Raw genomic sequence first — 16,024 nt, 5'->3', positions numbered from 1 at the left:
CTCTGTGTTCTTGCCATTGTACCTTTCCACCTCCCTGCTGATGAGTCTGAAAGGTACAATTGCCCTCCTCTTACCTCTCAGTTGGCATTCTGTCCTTCTTAGCATTATCCTTTCCCTACATTCTTTCTCTTAGTCATGTTATGTCCTTAACATTGAAACCTCAACAGCTGACTCTGTATTTTCATCCCTATCTCTTCTCTTAATGCCACATTTCAAATAGGTGTGACTTTGACTATGTCTAAAACAGAACCTATTTTGTCCTCCTTTTAGACCAGACATTTTCTGATTTCTGGTAGTCTTTTGGGCCCTTTTCTAAATCTCTCTAGCTCAACAAAGCAACAGAAGTGGATGTCTCCTATGGCTCAAGTACTGCGCGTGGTGCTGAACAAGGATGGAAGTTTTGGTTTTCCTGAAAGCTTGTATTCATCAACTCTTGCCATGTTCTCTCTGCTGGCACCCAAGTCAAGCCCTGTTTACCACTTCCATGCTATCACAATAGTTCTCTAATTGGTCTTCTGGTTTCTAAGATTGACCTTTTCAATCTATTTTGCATCCCACTAAAAGTTACAACTCTTATAATATTCTACTACCTAGATATCTCACTTGTTAAAAAGCCAAATAATAGGGGCGCCTGGGTGGCTCAGTTGGTTAAGCATCTGCCTTCAGCTCAGGTCATGATTTCCAGGTCCTGGGATTGAGCTCCATGTCTGGCTTCCGGCTCAGTGGGGAGTCTGCTTCTCCCTCTGCCTCTCCCCCCTGTTTGTGCTCTCTCTGTCTCTCTACCTCTCAAATGAATAAATAAAATCTTAAAAAAAAAAAGGCCAAATAATACAACCAGATTCCTTTCTGCACATTCTATTTATTCTAGCCTCAAGCCCTTACCCACCTCCCCAGTTGTCTTTGTAGTTGTTCCATTGTTACCAAAGTCATTTATTTGCTTTTCAAGCACATTTTAAATTCAGGCTATTTTTCTTTCCTAAAATATAACTTGTAACCCTATTCTACCTCTTAAAGCTCTTGCCATGCTCTAAGACCCCTTTAAAGTGCCAGCTTCTTCATTAAGCCTTCATTTTTACCTTGGGGTAGAGCAACTCCTCTTCTCCTCTAAACTTTTAAGATTAAAATTATCAATTAAAGGACAACATGTTTTCCTCCCCAATTCATTGCAGACTGATACATTTGTAAATTACCAAAAAAAAATTAAGTACTAGAAAATTAAAATAAAAATCTATAAAAACATTATTCCCCAATTTTTATTGTTGGATGCAACGTTCATGAGCACTGATCATATGGATTACTGCAGCAACATCAAATATTATCAGAGTTTCCACACAGTTACTCTCAAATCCTGTGCTTTGCTCACCATGGAGAGGTGACAAACACTTCCTAGCCTGGCTTGGGTCTGCAGACCATACTGCAAGTAAGCAGTGCTTTAGATTAGCATATTCTACCATTCATATATCATTGACCAATTCATATTGAATTATTTTTTTTTTTTTTTTTTTTTTTTTTTTTTAAAGATTTTTTTTTTATTTATTTATTTGACAGAGAGAGAGACAGCGAGAGAGGGAACACAAGCAGGGGGAGTGGGAAAGGGAGAAGCAGGCTTCCTGCCGAGCCGGGAGCCCGATGTGGGACTCGATCCCGGGACTCCAGGATCATGACCTGAGCCGAAGGCAGTCGCTTAACCAACTGAGCCACCCAGGCGCCCTCATATTGAATTATATGTATGCTTGTCTTATGTTACCTACTGAATAGATCATTGAAAATGGCACCAAGTGGGCCTCAAGCATATTTTTGTATCCCATCCAACCCAGTAGAGTGTCTTGCAACAAGTATTTGTGGAGTGATAATTAACTGATAAATGAAAGACTACTGATACACCTATACTCACCAACACTAATACACACACCTACACAAATACATACATAAATAATGCCCAGTATTTAATCTAGATGAACAAATGACCTTGCATTCAACCCCCAGGAGGTATTTTGCATCTAGACACTATCTGTGAACTACATTATAAATTTATCTTTTCTTCTGGTTTCTCTTTTTCTTCTCTGTTGTCTAAATTAGGTTCTTGACCTTCCTTTATTACCACCACTCCCAGCCACTGCTAGTAATCATGTTTTTATTGAAAAAGCAAATTCTGATAAATGAAATCTGATTTCTATTAAAACTGGTTAGTAGGTATTGATATCAAACAAGAAATGATCTTTGTTTGGCCTTAAACATCTTATATTCAGCTTTTATTACTTATTCCTTATAGTTTTTAATGCAGTTCTATTGTAAATTTACTGAATGATGTTCTTGCGTATTCTAAACAAATACTGACTTTTCATAAAACTTATCTTGTAGTGTGAAGAAAGTGATTGAAAATTAGATGAACTGCCTGTATCCCTTTTTTTCAATTTTTTTTCCCTTTTTTTCAATGTTGCTGCTTTAAATTAGAGAGGAATGCAATTAAGCAACTCTTAGCAGGACAGATGGTATTAAACCTAGTTTAAAAATGTAGGCAGGGCAGGAAAAAATTGTCAACTTCTATCTCAAGAAGACTTCAAAATGAAAAAAATTTAACCCACATTTATACTCTTCCCCAGGTATTTCAATTATTCAAGACTAACAGAACTTTTTGAGACTTTAGTTGACACCTCAAGTAGAGAAGAAAAGAAACCAAAAGTTCTAAAAAGCATAAAGATGGAGGCCCTTTGACTCCAACGCAGGTATGTACTTGCTAATGGAGAAAATCATGCTCCCTCTAAAAGGGCTTATATTGGAGTGTGTCTGAAAAAACAACAGCAAACAAACATGTTTGTCCTTGGATGATCCTTCTACCTTAGGGATTTTGTGCCAAAGGTTCAGTTGGCATCTGTAGGAATACTGAAAAGAAAATAGTTTGGGGAATACAAAGAAAGGACTTTCCTCATAATTTTTCCTTTTAAATAGACTTCATTTTTTAAGAACAGTTTTAGGTTCATAGCAAGGCTGAGAAGAAAGTACAGAAGTTCTCATACAGCCCCACCCCTATACATGTAAGCCTCCCCCACTATCAACATCCCAACATTTGTTCCAGTTGATAAACCTACACTGATACAGCATTATCACCCCCCCCCCCAAAGTCCATAATTTACCTTAGGGTTCACTCTTGTTGTTGTACATTCTATGGGTTTAGTAAATGTATAATGACATGTGGCCATAATTATAATATCATATGGGACATTTTCATTGCCCTGAAAATCCTCTGTGTTCTGCTTATCCATCCCACCCCCCTCCCTAACCCCTGGAAACCATTGAACTTTTTATTGTGTCTATAATTGTGCCATTTCCAGAATGTCATATTGTTGGAGTCTTTTCCATTTCAGGAAAAAGTATGTAGCTTTTTTCAGACAGGCTTCTTCCCCTTAGTAATATCCATTTAAGGTTCCCCACGGCTTTTCATGCCTTGATAATTCACTCCTTTTAGCACTGGATACTATTTCATTGTCTGGATGTATCATAGTTTATTTATCCATTCATCTATTGAAGGATATCATGGTTGCTTCCAAATTTTAGCAATTATGAATAAAGTTGCTATAAACATCCATGTGTAGGTTTTTGTGTGGACATATTTTCAATGCTTTTGGGTAAATACCAAGAAACATGATGCTGGATTGGATGGTAAGAGCATGCTTTGTCTTGTAAGATACTGTCAAAATGTTATCCAAAGTGGCCATACAATTTTATATTTCCACCAGCAATGATTGAGAATACCTGTTGCTTCATATCCTTGCCAGGATTTGGTATTGTTAGTGTTCCTGATTTTGACCATTCTAATAGATGTATAGTGTTATCTTACTGTTTTTTTTAAGATTTTATTTATTTATTTGACATAGAGAGACACAGCAAGAGAGGGAACACAAGCAGGGGGAGTGGGGGAGAGAGAAGCTGGCTTCCCAAGGAGCAGGAAGCCTGGGGTCATGACCCAAGCCGAAGGCAGACGCTTAATGACTGAGCCACCCAGGTGCCACTTACTGTTGTTTTAATTTGCACTTTCCTATTGATATATGATACAGAGCATCTTTTCATATGGGGTTTTTCTTCACGAAAGGAAGAAGAGTTTTCAGTATGAGATACTTGAAAAAAGGGCTCAAACTTGAGATTATGAATCATGTTGGCCCCCACCCACCTGGGGACCTCTTCTTGTGAGCCCGGACATTGTGAGACCTAAAAGAAAATCTAAATTGGTTCAACTTCATACTTAGAACCTTGTACATTATTAACTGTTTCTGAAATTTTTTGACCTTGTCAATAAGGAGATTTTCATGTGCCCAAATAGGCTTGTGGAGCCTAAAAGTGCAGAAGGTGGGGCGCCTGGGTGGCTCAGTCTGTTAAGCATCTGCCTTTGGCTCAGGTCATGATCCCCGGGGTTCTGGGATGGAGTCCCTCAGAGGGCTCCCTGCTCGGCAGTGGGGGGTTTGCTTCTCCTTCTTCCTCTGCTGCTCCGCCTACTTGTGCTCTCTCTCTCTCCCCCTCTCTGTCTGTCAAAAAATAAATAAAATCTTTTTTTAAAAAAATAAAAGTGCAGAAAAGTAAGAAGGAGGGTTGTTTGCTCTGTCTTGCGCTAAGCTTCACCAAGTGCACTGCAGTAATGATTAAAAAGGTGAACAGGAGTCAAGGTGATGAGTAAGATGCCCAGGCCTGTGACAGTTGGCAACTGACAAATAGCAGATAGCAAGGTGGTGGTGTGACCAAAAAATCTTGAGTGAAAGACAAGGAAATGCCAACAGGGAATATAAACCAGTAAAGTTTTACAGAATATAATGAAACATTGTAAAGTCTTTTTTTAAAGGTTCAACAATTTTACACTAGAAATCCTTGATATAAAAAGAATATACTGCAAGAAGAAAGTAAGAGTCTAAGGAATGATGTGAAAATGAGAATAATGATGCTATTTCCAATATTATGCAGTAAAAAATGTCAAGTGACAGATGGCTTAGTTTTGTCTGAGGTAGAGTGGAAAGTGTATGTCTTTTAGATTCAGACAGATCTGGACTCAAAATCAGCTTCCACTCCTACTGGTTATGGGAACTTGGCCTCTTTATTTTAGTTTCCTCATCTGAAAAATGAATTTAATAAGAGCTATTTCCACCACAGGGAAGAAGATAGTTCATGTAATCAATACACCTGGTTGCCTGACACATGGTAAGTGTTGGTATTAGAATTAGAGTCAGTGTGGGTATTAAATGGTACTAGAGTTGGCGTTAGCGTTCATATTATGGGCATTCACTTTTCTCAACGACTTTTCTAAAAATTTTCAACAAAGTGGAGATATATATTTATCTGTATTGCCCCAGAGGAATTACAAGCCCAGAGTGAAGCCTGATATACTGATTCATACTAGATAGGGAGTCAACGATACCAGATTAAACCATTATTCTACAAAGGTGAGGTCAAAGTTGTATAAAACTCTGATAGACATATATCCCCAATATAGAGATCTAAAAACACAAAGGAAAGGAGTTATTCAGTTTTTGTTAGTTTTCATGAATATTAGTGCAGTTAGCAAAAAAGACTGGATAATTTTACTGTTTAGATAAAGTAAAACACCCAATTGAGACATGACCATATGTTTAATTCATTGACTATCTCTTTCTTCATTAACCTGGCAAATGAAAATAATTTTTAATACATCTAATTTTAGTTGGTCTATCATTTAATAGATATTTTCTAGATAAATATTTGCCAACTTTTGAACATTATTTTATCTATCATTGTCAAAGTTCAACAGTTTAAATGATCAACATGGTTTTCAAAATATGCTCTTGTCTTCATGTTTTGCACAGAGTGATTTTAAAATCCACCAAATACAATTATAAAAATCAGATATAAATCTAAAACTAAAAGTGTGCTCATGTTATATTGGGGTGTGTGTGTGTGTGTGTGTGTGTGTGTGTGTGTGTATTTGTGTTGAGCTATACTTATTCTGGAAGTTAAATGGATGTTCCTTGGGTCATGAAATCCCTGACATATAATAATTAAATCATACACAATGTATTCCATAAAGCCCATTATTTTTCGGAGGTAGACAATACTGCATTATGTGCAGAAAATCAAAGTTGTCAGCTGCATGAATCAAGGCATTAAGGTAAGATTGCAAGTGATGTTCAGATAACACCAGAAGGCATTGTGTTCCCAATCATTGGTGTTTTTTTGAAATCCAGGCCTGTGGAGACGGTGCATGGCTTCAAGTGAAGAGAGGTCAGAAACAGCTTAGTGCATGGTTTACAAATCCTGGGGCATCTCTCACATTCCTGAAAGATCCCCCTCCTTGGTGAAAGAACATGGGGTAATCAGGCCTCAGGCTCCTCCCTGAAATTCTCTGAGGTTCCCAAGATCTCTGGAGACTTTATCATTATGCACTTTCTTTTAGCTTCCATTTTGCACCCCACAATCCTTTACCTTGAGTATGTAAGGTATATTTATTTTCTGACCTTGACAAATGTGAGTTACAAGTAACCTTCTGAAATGAAACAGTTGTATAATTTGGGAAGTATTTATGCAGCTCAGTCAAATAGTAAACATTAGCCATAAGACACATACTTTACACTGTGGTAAAAACCTAGGGGAAGAGAAATTTACAGAACATCAACAAGGCACCCGGGACATCCTGCATAGGAACAACTCCATAAAATGGGAAATATATATTCAGCTCTTGGGCAAAAGTTGGACATTAGCAATGATACACATGCTTTTGACTGTGGTAAAAGTTTTATGAGAAGATAAAATTACTGTACATTGACAAAATAGGGTTCTTCTTTCTTTGGGAAATTAATTCAATTCTGACTGAGATTCTCATCCCATTTCTAGAAGTTATTTTTGGCACTGGCCTCCAACAAGGACGTACCATGGTCAATTATTTAGCAGTTCCAGAATTAGACCATCGTTCAACTCTTTTATCAACTTTTGAGCAACTCATCTTCACTCTTCAGATCTCATTTCCAGTGCTCACAATGGAAACTGATATATATTCTTTCTTGAAAAGATGCTCATTTAAAAGAAAACATGCAAATTCTTTGCAGTCTTTTAGTAGCCTTGGGCCTCTAAAATAGTGTCTCAGGAGAGAATAAAGTAGAAATTTGAAAATGTGTTGCATTTTCAAAATTTGAAAATATGTTGCATTTTCATTTCCCTTGTGCTTAAGAGTAATGTAGGAGATATATATATCTTTTTTTTTTTTTTTGAATGAGAACTAGAACAATAAACCCACTGTAAATGAGAATTACTGTTATTTTGTTGTCTGTACAATTTGGTCACTTGTGCTCCACCCTCCCCCCCCCCCCAAAAAAAGTGCTATAGCTGCATGGACTAGATGTGGAATTCTTTGTGATTAATTATTTTAAGCTTTTCTGATGCATTTTCTAGACTTTTAAGAATAGGACACAGAACATTAAACATGGGAAATAGGAAAGAAGATTCTACTATGTACTAAAATTACTAAAAGGATATTCTCAGTCTTTGTCTTAATGTTTGACAAAACTGCATACCTTACATGTCATTCCATATTAGACCACAATGTACATTTCTCCACTTGCAGTGGAGAAAATGGAATCACTTAATATATCTACGCCCCGTTTTCCTTAATGGTGGAGCAGCAATGATTATCTTCTCTATCATAGGAAGGAATTCATGCTGATTTAAAGAGGTAATTGAGAAATAAACGATGATTTTGAAGCACATAATACTTGATTACTGATAGCATAAGAACAGCCAAATTAAGAAATATTTTCAAGACCATTACACATTTCTCATTTGTTCCAATGAAATTGAAGTTTGGTAGAGAAAAATTCTAGAATAGCGCCAAATTGAAAATCAACAAAAATTCCCAAATGCAAGACTCAAGCAGCCAATAATTTGTAGGCAAATCAGCCACAATGAACTATAACAGTTGGAACCACAAGAGGGCAAATGAAAAAACAAGCTTCCTAAAATTCAGCAATGACAACAAACCACATCCAGGTTTTGACCCAACATAGCTCTGTAATTAAAATGACTCTCTGCTTAAATTAACTTCTGTAACTCAACAACGATATGTTGAAACTCGGAGTTATTCAATGTGTTTTACATTTTTATTATGACACCTTTTAATTTAGATAAAGTTTGCACAGAACATTTTTTATTATTTTAAAATACTTCAGGATGAGCAACCAAATATTCTGTATACACTTTAGTAACATTATTAGTGTTGTCATTTGCCTAATGAGAAATTCTACTCCAGGAAGGGTGCTAGTATCAGAAAGTTCACGCTTAGGAGTCCTGCTACCCTTATTTCTGATCAATAACCACAGGCGTTGTTAACTAACATATGAGTTTCCACTGGTGAAATTGCTGGCTTACTCATTGGCCTAATGGGTCTTGTAAATAAGCTTTCATTGGTGAAATTGATGCCATTCATGATAAATGGATTGGATTGAATTAGACATTTAACAGAGTCCCTATATTGTGTGAATTGGGCATAAAAGTTGAGAGACATGGTCTTCATCTATCTATACTATTTTTCCTCCCTCCCTCTCTTCCTATCTCCTTCTCTCTCTCTCTTTTTTTTTCTCTCTCTGTTCTCTTCTCTCAATTTCACTAAATTTCTAGTCAGTTTAAGAATATCTTAGGATGTGAAAAGTCTTCAAAAAATGTAAAATGAGTGTTTGGAGTAAATTTTTCTGTCTTTAATTTGTTTTTTTCCTCTGCCAGTTTTATTGAGGTTTAACTGACAAATAAAAATTATATATATTTAAGGTGTACAATGTGATGCTTTGATATACGTATACACTGTGAAACGATTTCCGCAATCAAGCTAATTAACATATCCATCACCTTACACAGGTGCCATTTTTTTTCCTCTAGTGAAAACACTTAAGTTCTACTTTCTTAGCAAACTTCAAGGATGCAATACAGTGTTATTAACCATAGTTACCATGCTGTACATTAGATCTGCATTATTTATCTTATAACTGAAACTTTCACCCTTTGACCAACATCTCCTCACTTCTTCACTCTTCAGCCCCTACTAAGACTGAATCACAAAGAAATAGAAAATCTAAACAGACCAATAAAGGGTAAGAAGAGTAAGAATATTGAGTCAGGAATCGAACTTCTCCCAGCAAAGAAAAGCCCAGGACCAGATGGCTTCACTGGTGAATTCTACCACATATTTAAAGAAGTTAAATTAGAAGTTAAATTAAAAAGCGAATTCTGCCAACCTTTCTCAAACACTTCCAAAAAACTGGAGAAGAGGGAGTACTTTCCAACTCATTTTTTGAGGCCAGCATTACGCTGATGCCAAGGCCAGACAAGAGCACTACAAGAAAAGAAAACTGCGGGATAGTAAGCTTGATGAGCATAGATCAAAGTCCTTAATTTGGATTATGTATATGTTCCCACCAATTTTCATTGGTACTTGTCATCAGACTAGAGAATGAAGCTGTTTCTAGGTTCTATGTTAATACTCACTATATGTGGGATCACTTGGAATCTCAGGGCTTTGAAGATAAATAGACCTGAGTTCAAGTCTAAACCTGATCTCTCACTAATTCTGTGAACTTTGGAGCTGATATTTGAGTTTCAGTTTTTCTAAGTAGGGTTGATAATGTCTCACGTGAAGGGCTGCTGTGCTGACTACCCGGGCTAGCTTGGATAAAGTCCCTAGCATGGCGCTTTGTCCTTAGTAGGATTTTAATAAAGATTAGCTTACTTCCTCCCCTGTAATATTGCTGGCTTTGAGAATATAAATTGGATATTTATGAAGGTCTATCTGCGTTCTTCAGTTTTATTGAAGTATAATTGAGGTACAATAAATTGCACATATTTAAAGTATAAAACTTAACAAGTTTTGACATATGTATACACTTTGAAAATCACCTGCTTTTATAAGCCACAGTTTTCCCATCTGTAATGCTTTCTACAAATTGTTGTTACCTAAATATTTCTACCCCACTTTTCATCATATCTACTTAAATGGCATCCAATGTGAATAAGATCCGATCTGAACCTTGGAGTCAGGCCTTTATTTGTTCCAACATTTGGCCCTTATATTCTTCTCCATTTTTATCTCCTTTGGGTTCTTTGTTAGAACAACAGGTCTGTTCCTCACTCTTCAGGTGTGCTTTGTACCAGGGCTTTATTTTTCTCTCTAGAATAGTAGGTACCACCCTGTACCTACCTTATTTATTAAAATGTCATTTTAATAAATAATATTTATTATTTTTTATTATAATAAAAGATATTTATTAAAATATCTTCTTTTAAAAACCAGCTGAAATCTCACATCATTTATGAAGGAGTCTCATCAATGTTAACTTTGTTTCCTCTGATTTCCTTGACTTGGTACCAATGCTAGTCTGTTCACTGCCTGAATGAGGGTGCATGAGAAGCTCCCAGATCAGTGCCTGGAACAGAGTAGGAACTCAATAAATGTTATTTTAACATAGTTAATGGTGGATAGCTTGACTCCCTAAAGTTAATAAACACTTATTAACATTTTAACAGGAATATACTACGTAAGTCAGGGTGGGAGGGGTACAGGTGTAAAAGAAACAGTATCACCCCACAACCAGAGGGAAAGATGAGTGAGCAAAGAGAAAATCACAACTCACTGTGATTTGTGTGATAAAGATGAGTATGGGGGGGTCATGAGAGGGAACTTGAATTCAGCTCTGCTGTTCACTGCCAAAGCTGGTATGCCTAGAATACTCTGAAGATATTCCCACAATTGTCAGATCTTCTCATTTTTCAAGCCAAACTAGAAATCCATATTTTTTAATGTACTCTCTCATTTTGTAATGTAGGTTCAAGTTTCTTCAACATGATTTGGGCCAAACTAAATGATTTTGAGGAATCTGGCCTACAACATAGCAGTTTATGAATTTGGCTCTCATGCAATGCAATACCATACTCACTTGTGAGATGGCAGGGTCTGCTGGGTTCAAGAAAACACACCAGCGCTGGGAAGGATGTCATGCTGTGTGTGACATAGTCTGAGACACTATTTCCAGTCAGCTTGCCCTCTTCCTCTTCTGTTGCCCTTATCTTCTTCCTGTTATAGCATCTCATCTCATGGTTCCATTGTGAGTTTTCCACAGCCTACACCATTCCCCATACATGCCCCAAGCTGAGGCCGATTGTCAGGTGCCAGTCAGCACCATGTTTGCATAGTGTTCTTTATCCTTGTAGTAGAGAGAGACAGGTCTACCATATGGCCATTAAAGAGGGGAAACGAAAGATAAACCGAGACTAGATTCTATTTAAAATAAAATGGCAAATAACATTTTCTGTAAACATGGGAAATGTTCTTAAATATTTAATATGCAGCATGAGGTCCTCGTCACTTATGTATGGCTCCTTTCCTGGCTCCTTATATGAATTGTTGCTCAGTTGAAGACAATAGAAACTCTAGCATTTTGAGAAGGAAATGATTTAATATAGGGAACTGGATGTTGACAAAATTATGGTTAGTCTGAAAGACCAGGTCTTCAGGATTGACTTTTAGCCAGCATCGGAGAGCTGAATCCCCAAAGAGACAGCTGTACCTTTGCTATACCCAGGAGGCACCCGTGGTAGTCCTCCCTGAGATCTGGGGATCGGGAAGCCCTTGCCAGTCTGCTGCAGCTCCACGCTATTTTAGCTGAAATCCAGAGATAAGGTCGCAGCTACCAGTTCAGAACCAAGCCATGCCTATTAGATCCTTACCAGCAAAACAGATACCTTGCATGTCCCTGTCCCCTCTGCACTTAAGACATTTCTGAATTCAGATTCATGAAGTTCATGGGGCTCTCTGATTAGTGAAACTTGAAAAATATTTGGACCTCAAGAGATTCAGGAAAATGCAGAATTTTTTTAAAAATGAATTTTTATGGGATGCCTGGGTGGCTCAATTGGTTAAGCGTCTGCCTTCAGCTCAGGTCATGATCCCAGGGTCCTGGGATCGAGCCCCATATCGGGCTCCTGGCTCAGCGGGGAGCCTGCTTCTCCCTCCCTGCTTGTGCTCGCTCTCACCAACTCTGTCTGTCTCTCTCTCAAATAAATAAATAAAATCTTAAAAAAAAATAAAAATGGGGACGCCTGGGTGGCTCAGTCGGTTAAGTGGCTGCCTTCGGCTCGGGTCATGATCCCAGGGTCCTGGGATCGAGTCCCACATCGGGCTCCTTGCTCAGCGGGGAGCCTGCTTCTCCCTCTGCCTGCCTCTCTCCCTGCTTGTGTTCTGTCTCTCTGACAAATAAATAAATAAAATCTTATTTAAAAAAATAAATAAAAAAATAAAAATGAATTTTTATTTTATAGTATGTTTTCAGAACATTATTTTTATTGTTAAATTTATGTCTTTTTAAATATAATTTAACATAGCATAGTATCTTTTACTTAAAAATGAACACATGGTTCGTATATTTCAGAAAAAAATATTGAGTTCATCCATTTTCTGTATTGGTCACTTCAACATCTATATATGCCTTTCTTTCCATATGTAAACTTCAAAACAGCAAAAAAACAAAAACAAAAACAAAAATTGCATATTGAGATAAAAAATTGTATTTACAGATGTCAGGAATACTGCTGATTTTCTCCATTAAGCTTATTGTACTTCGAACAACAGAGGTAACTGGAATCTTCACTTAATTAAGCTTTAAATCATTTTCATAGACTCATCTTTTTTTAAAAAAAAAATAACATTTTGTTTTAAAATAATTTTAAAGTTACAGAGAACTGTGCAAATAGTATATATAGAAAGTTCCCATTTACTCAACAAACATCCCCCCATTATTAACATCTTACATTATTATGATAATATGTGAAAATTAATGAACCGGGGCGCCTGGGTGGCTCAGTCATTAAGCGTCTGCCTTCGGCTCAGGTCATGATCCCAGGGTCCTGGGATCGAGCCCTGCATCGGGCTCCCCGCTCCGCGGGAAGCCTGCTTCTCCCTCTCCCATTCCCCCTGCTTGTGTTCCCTCTCTGGCTGTGTCTCTCTCTGTCAAATAAATAAATAAAATCTTTAAAAAAAAAAAGAAAATTAATGAACCAATATTTATATGTTATTATTAACTAAAGTCCACATTTATTCAAATTTCCTTACTTTATTACCGAATACCCTTCTTCTGTTCCAGCATCTCATCCAAGATACCACATTACATTTAGTCATCACGTCTCCTTAGGCTTCTCTTTGCTGTGACAACTTCTCAGACTTTCCTTGTTTTTTATAACACTGACAATTTTGAGGCACAGTGGTCAGGTATTTTTAGAATCTCAATTTGGATGTGTCTGACTTTTTTCATGCTTAGGCTGGGGTTATAGGTTTCGGAGAGGAAAAGCACTGAAAAGAAGTGTCATTCTCATCATATCATGTCAAAGTTCTGTACTCTCAATATGACTTACCACTGTTGGTATTAACCTTGATTGCTTGGTTAAGGTGGTACCAATGGGGACATTGTAAGGATTAATAGTCCTGCATCTTTCAAATTTTTCATAGTGGAACTAATGCTAAGATCCTTATGTATGTAGTATTGCTCTTGGTTTTCTAATTTGGTGGAGAGAAGGGTGGTACTTCCTGCATAAGAACCCCCAGTTCACAGATCAGAAAACCAGTGTGGAGTCTGCCAATTTCTGATCCTATCAGTTCAACTATGTACTCAAGAGCAGGGAAATAATCACAAGGTGGATTTATGGACCAACTGGTTCCACTGGGAGACAAACTCAGGTCAAAACTCCACCTATGACATGATCCTCCTAACCTCCCACTCTCTCTGACTGGTGGGCCATATTGGTGTTCTTTCCTAGGTCCCTGGAAGTTAACATTAGCTCAGAGGCAATGTTTAATAATCCCCCCAAATCTGAGTCTTTCTGGGCATGTCCCTTTCTTCAATGTACAGCCGTTCGAGTAGGTGTTTTAAATGTTCCATATCACGTAGCCCGGTCCCACTGGAAATTGACTCAGGCCAACCTGCTGTACCAATTTCATGCTTCCTCAGCACATCAGTATCTGCCAGCCCTCCCTTCTTACCAAAAGGGTTTGCTACCAGCATTCATAGCTCATGGGACTGCTTGTTGCTGTGGTTGTTTTAAACTTGATGATGAAGTCAGCAGAAGTCAGTGAGAGTACATATGTAAATATTCCTTTCTTTCAGTGGGAGAATCCCTGTTCTTAATTAGAATTAGTTCAATAATGGATTGACTGATCTAGGGATCATAGATTTTATGTAGGCTAGGAAAAATAAGCAGGTGAAAAAGAGAAAATTATAACATTAATATTTCTGTCCCCAGAGAAAAACACTTTATAATATTCACCTTTCATCTTTGCATAACTTAAAAAGTTTTCTGTTTTTTTCATAACCTGATCATTTTTGTCCTTTCACCTAACCCTATACATCTGATGCCTTATTACAACAGGAGTGCAGCATCTAGATTAAGACCCTGGGCTGGGCTTAAATTCCTCCTGCTGTTGGCAGCTTTGGCATCACCTGGGTCCTTGCTAGAGATTTAGAATTTCAGACCCCACCCTGGACCTGCTGAATCAGAATTAACATTTTAATAAAATCTTCAGGTGATTTGTGCACACTTAATATCTGACAAGCACTGTTTTAAGATACTCACCAGAAAACCTGCTTGAGTATACCAGGCCTCATTTCTGTGACATTTGGTAAGTTACTGCATACTGTAAAACTGGGTTTTTACATCTATAAAATGATATTAACAAAATTTCTTTATAGCGCCCTTGACAGAATTAAATAACATAATGTGAGCAAAATGCTTGGCTTGGAGGATAGTATTATTATTATCTTGTGTTATACATCCAGGACCATAACACTCATAGCTGCCTTTGACTGAAGAATTGCCCTGTGCCAATGTATTAAATGCATGAGTTCTTGACAAAGTAAATATGAATGAGTCCCATTTTACTGATAAGGACTATGAGGTCAGAAGGATTAAGTGTCTTACTAAAGCCATAAAACTGGTAAGTAAGGGAACTGGGATTCCAACCACAGTTTATATGGCTCAAATTTCTACCTTCTGTATTTTAGGCAGGAAATTGTTCTTTCTCTTCATTATGGAGGGCATTTCTTTTATATTCTGTATGTTTTTGCCAACTATACAGACTTGTTTTGTTTTTTTAAGATTTTATTTATTTATTTGAGAGAGAGAGACAGCGAGAGCAGGAACACAAGCAGGGGGAGTGGGAGAGGGACAGGGAGAGGGAGAAGCAGACTCCCCACTGAGCAGGGAGCCCGATGCGGGGCTCGATCCCAGGACCCTGGGATCATGACCTGAGCCGAAGGCAGACGCTTAACCAACTGAGCCACCCAGACGCCCCTATACAGACTTGTTTAACCTATGTGCAATATCAATGAAGAATTTGAAGTGAAAGAAAAACTATATCCTCAGAATGACGTTTCCTCCCTAGTCCCCATAGTTTGTCATATGAACAACTAAAATTGGTCTCATTTGATGTAATTTTCTTTACTTCCTTCACTGAGTTATTCAGAATTGGTGTTATAGTCAACTCACTTGTGAATACCCTTAACGAATATTTACAAGTGAGCTGCTATGAGCTAGTGATGCATGGAGGAGAAGTGGAGTGTGGCCAGCCTCTCATGAGAAAGACTCAGGAAATAGCAGGCTTTGCTCATCCTGACAGGTGACAGGGGACAAGTGTCATTATCAGAATGCCCACAACGACAACAAATATCTAATGGATGCCCCTGGGGTACAAAGAGTCATGTGAATATACAAGTTACCTTCAAAGCTGTATTTAGTTTCTAGATTGGGTCCCAATCCTTTATGGAAATTATTACCCAAAGATAGAGAGACCTTTGCATGAGCAGTGAGATGTCTTCTCAACTGGGACAGGCAGATAACAGGACTTTAAATAAGAAACACAGTGAAATTAAAGTTTTTTGTTTGTTGCCTGTGAGCTGAAAGGATAGACATGAGCAAAGAAATTAAAAAAAAGGTAAGAGAAGGGACAAAAAGGTAAGAAAAGCTGACAAGACCAGTGGTTCCT

The sequence above is a fragment of the Halichoerus grypus genome, chromosome 1, assembly GCF_964656455.1.
Source record: "Halichoerus grypus chromosome 1, mHalGry1.hap1.1, whole genome shotgun sequence".
Lineage (NCBI taxonomy): Eukaryota > Metazoa > Chordata > Mammalia > Carnivora > Phocidae > Halichoerus > Halichoerus grypus.
The sequence above is the reverse complement of the archived record's forward strand: the minus strand, read 5'-3'. Positions refer to the sequence as shown.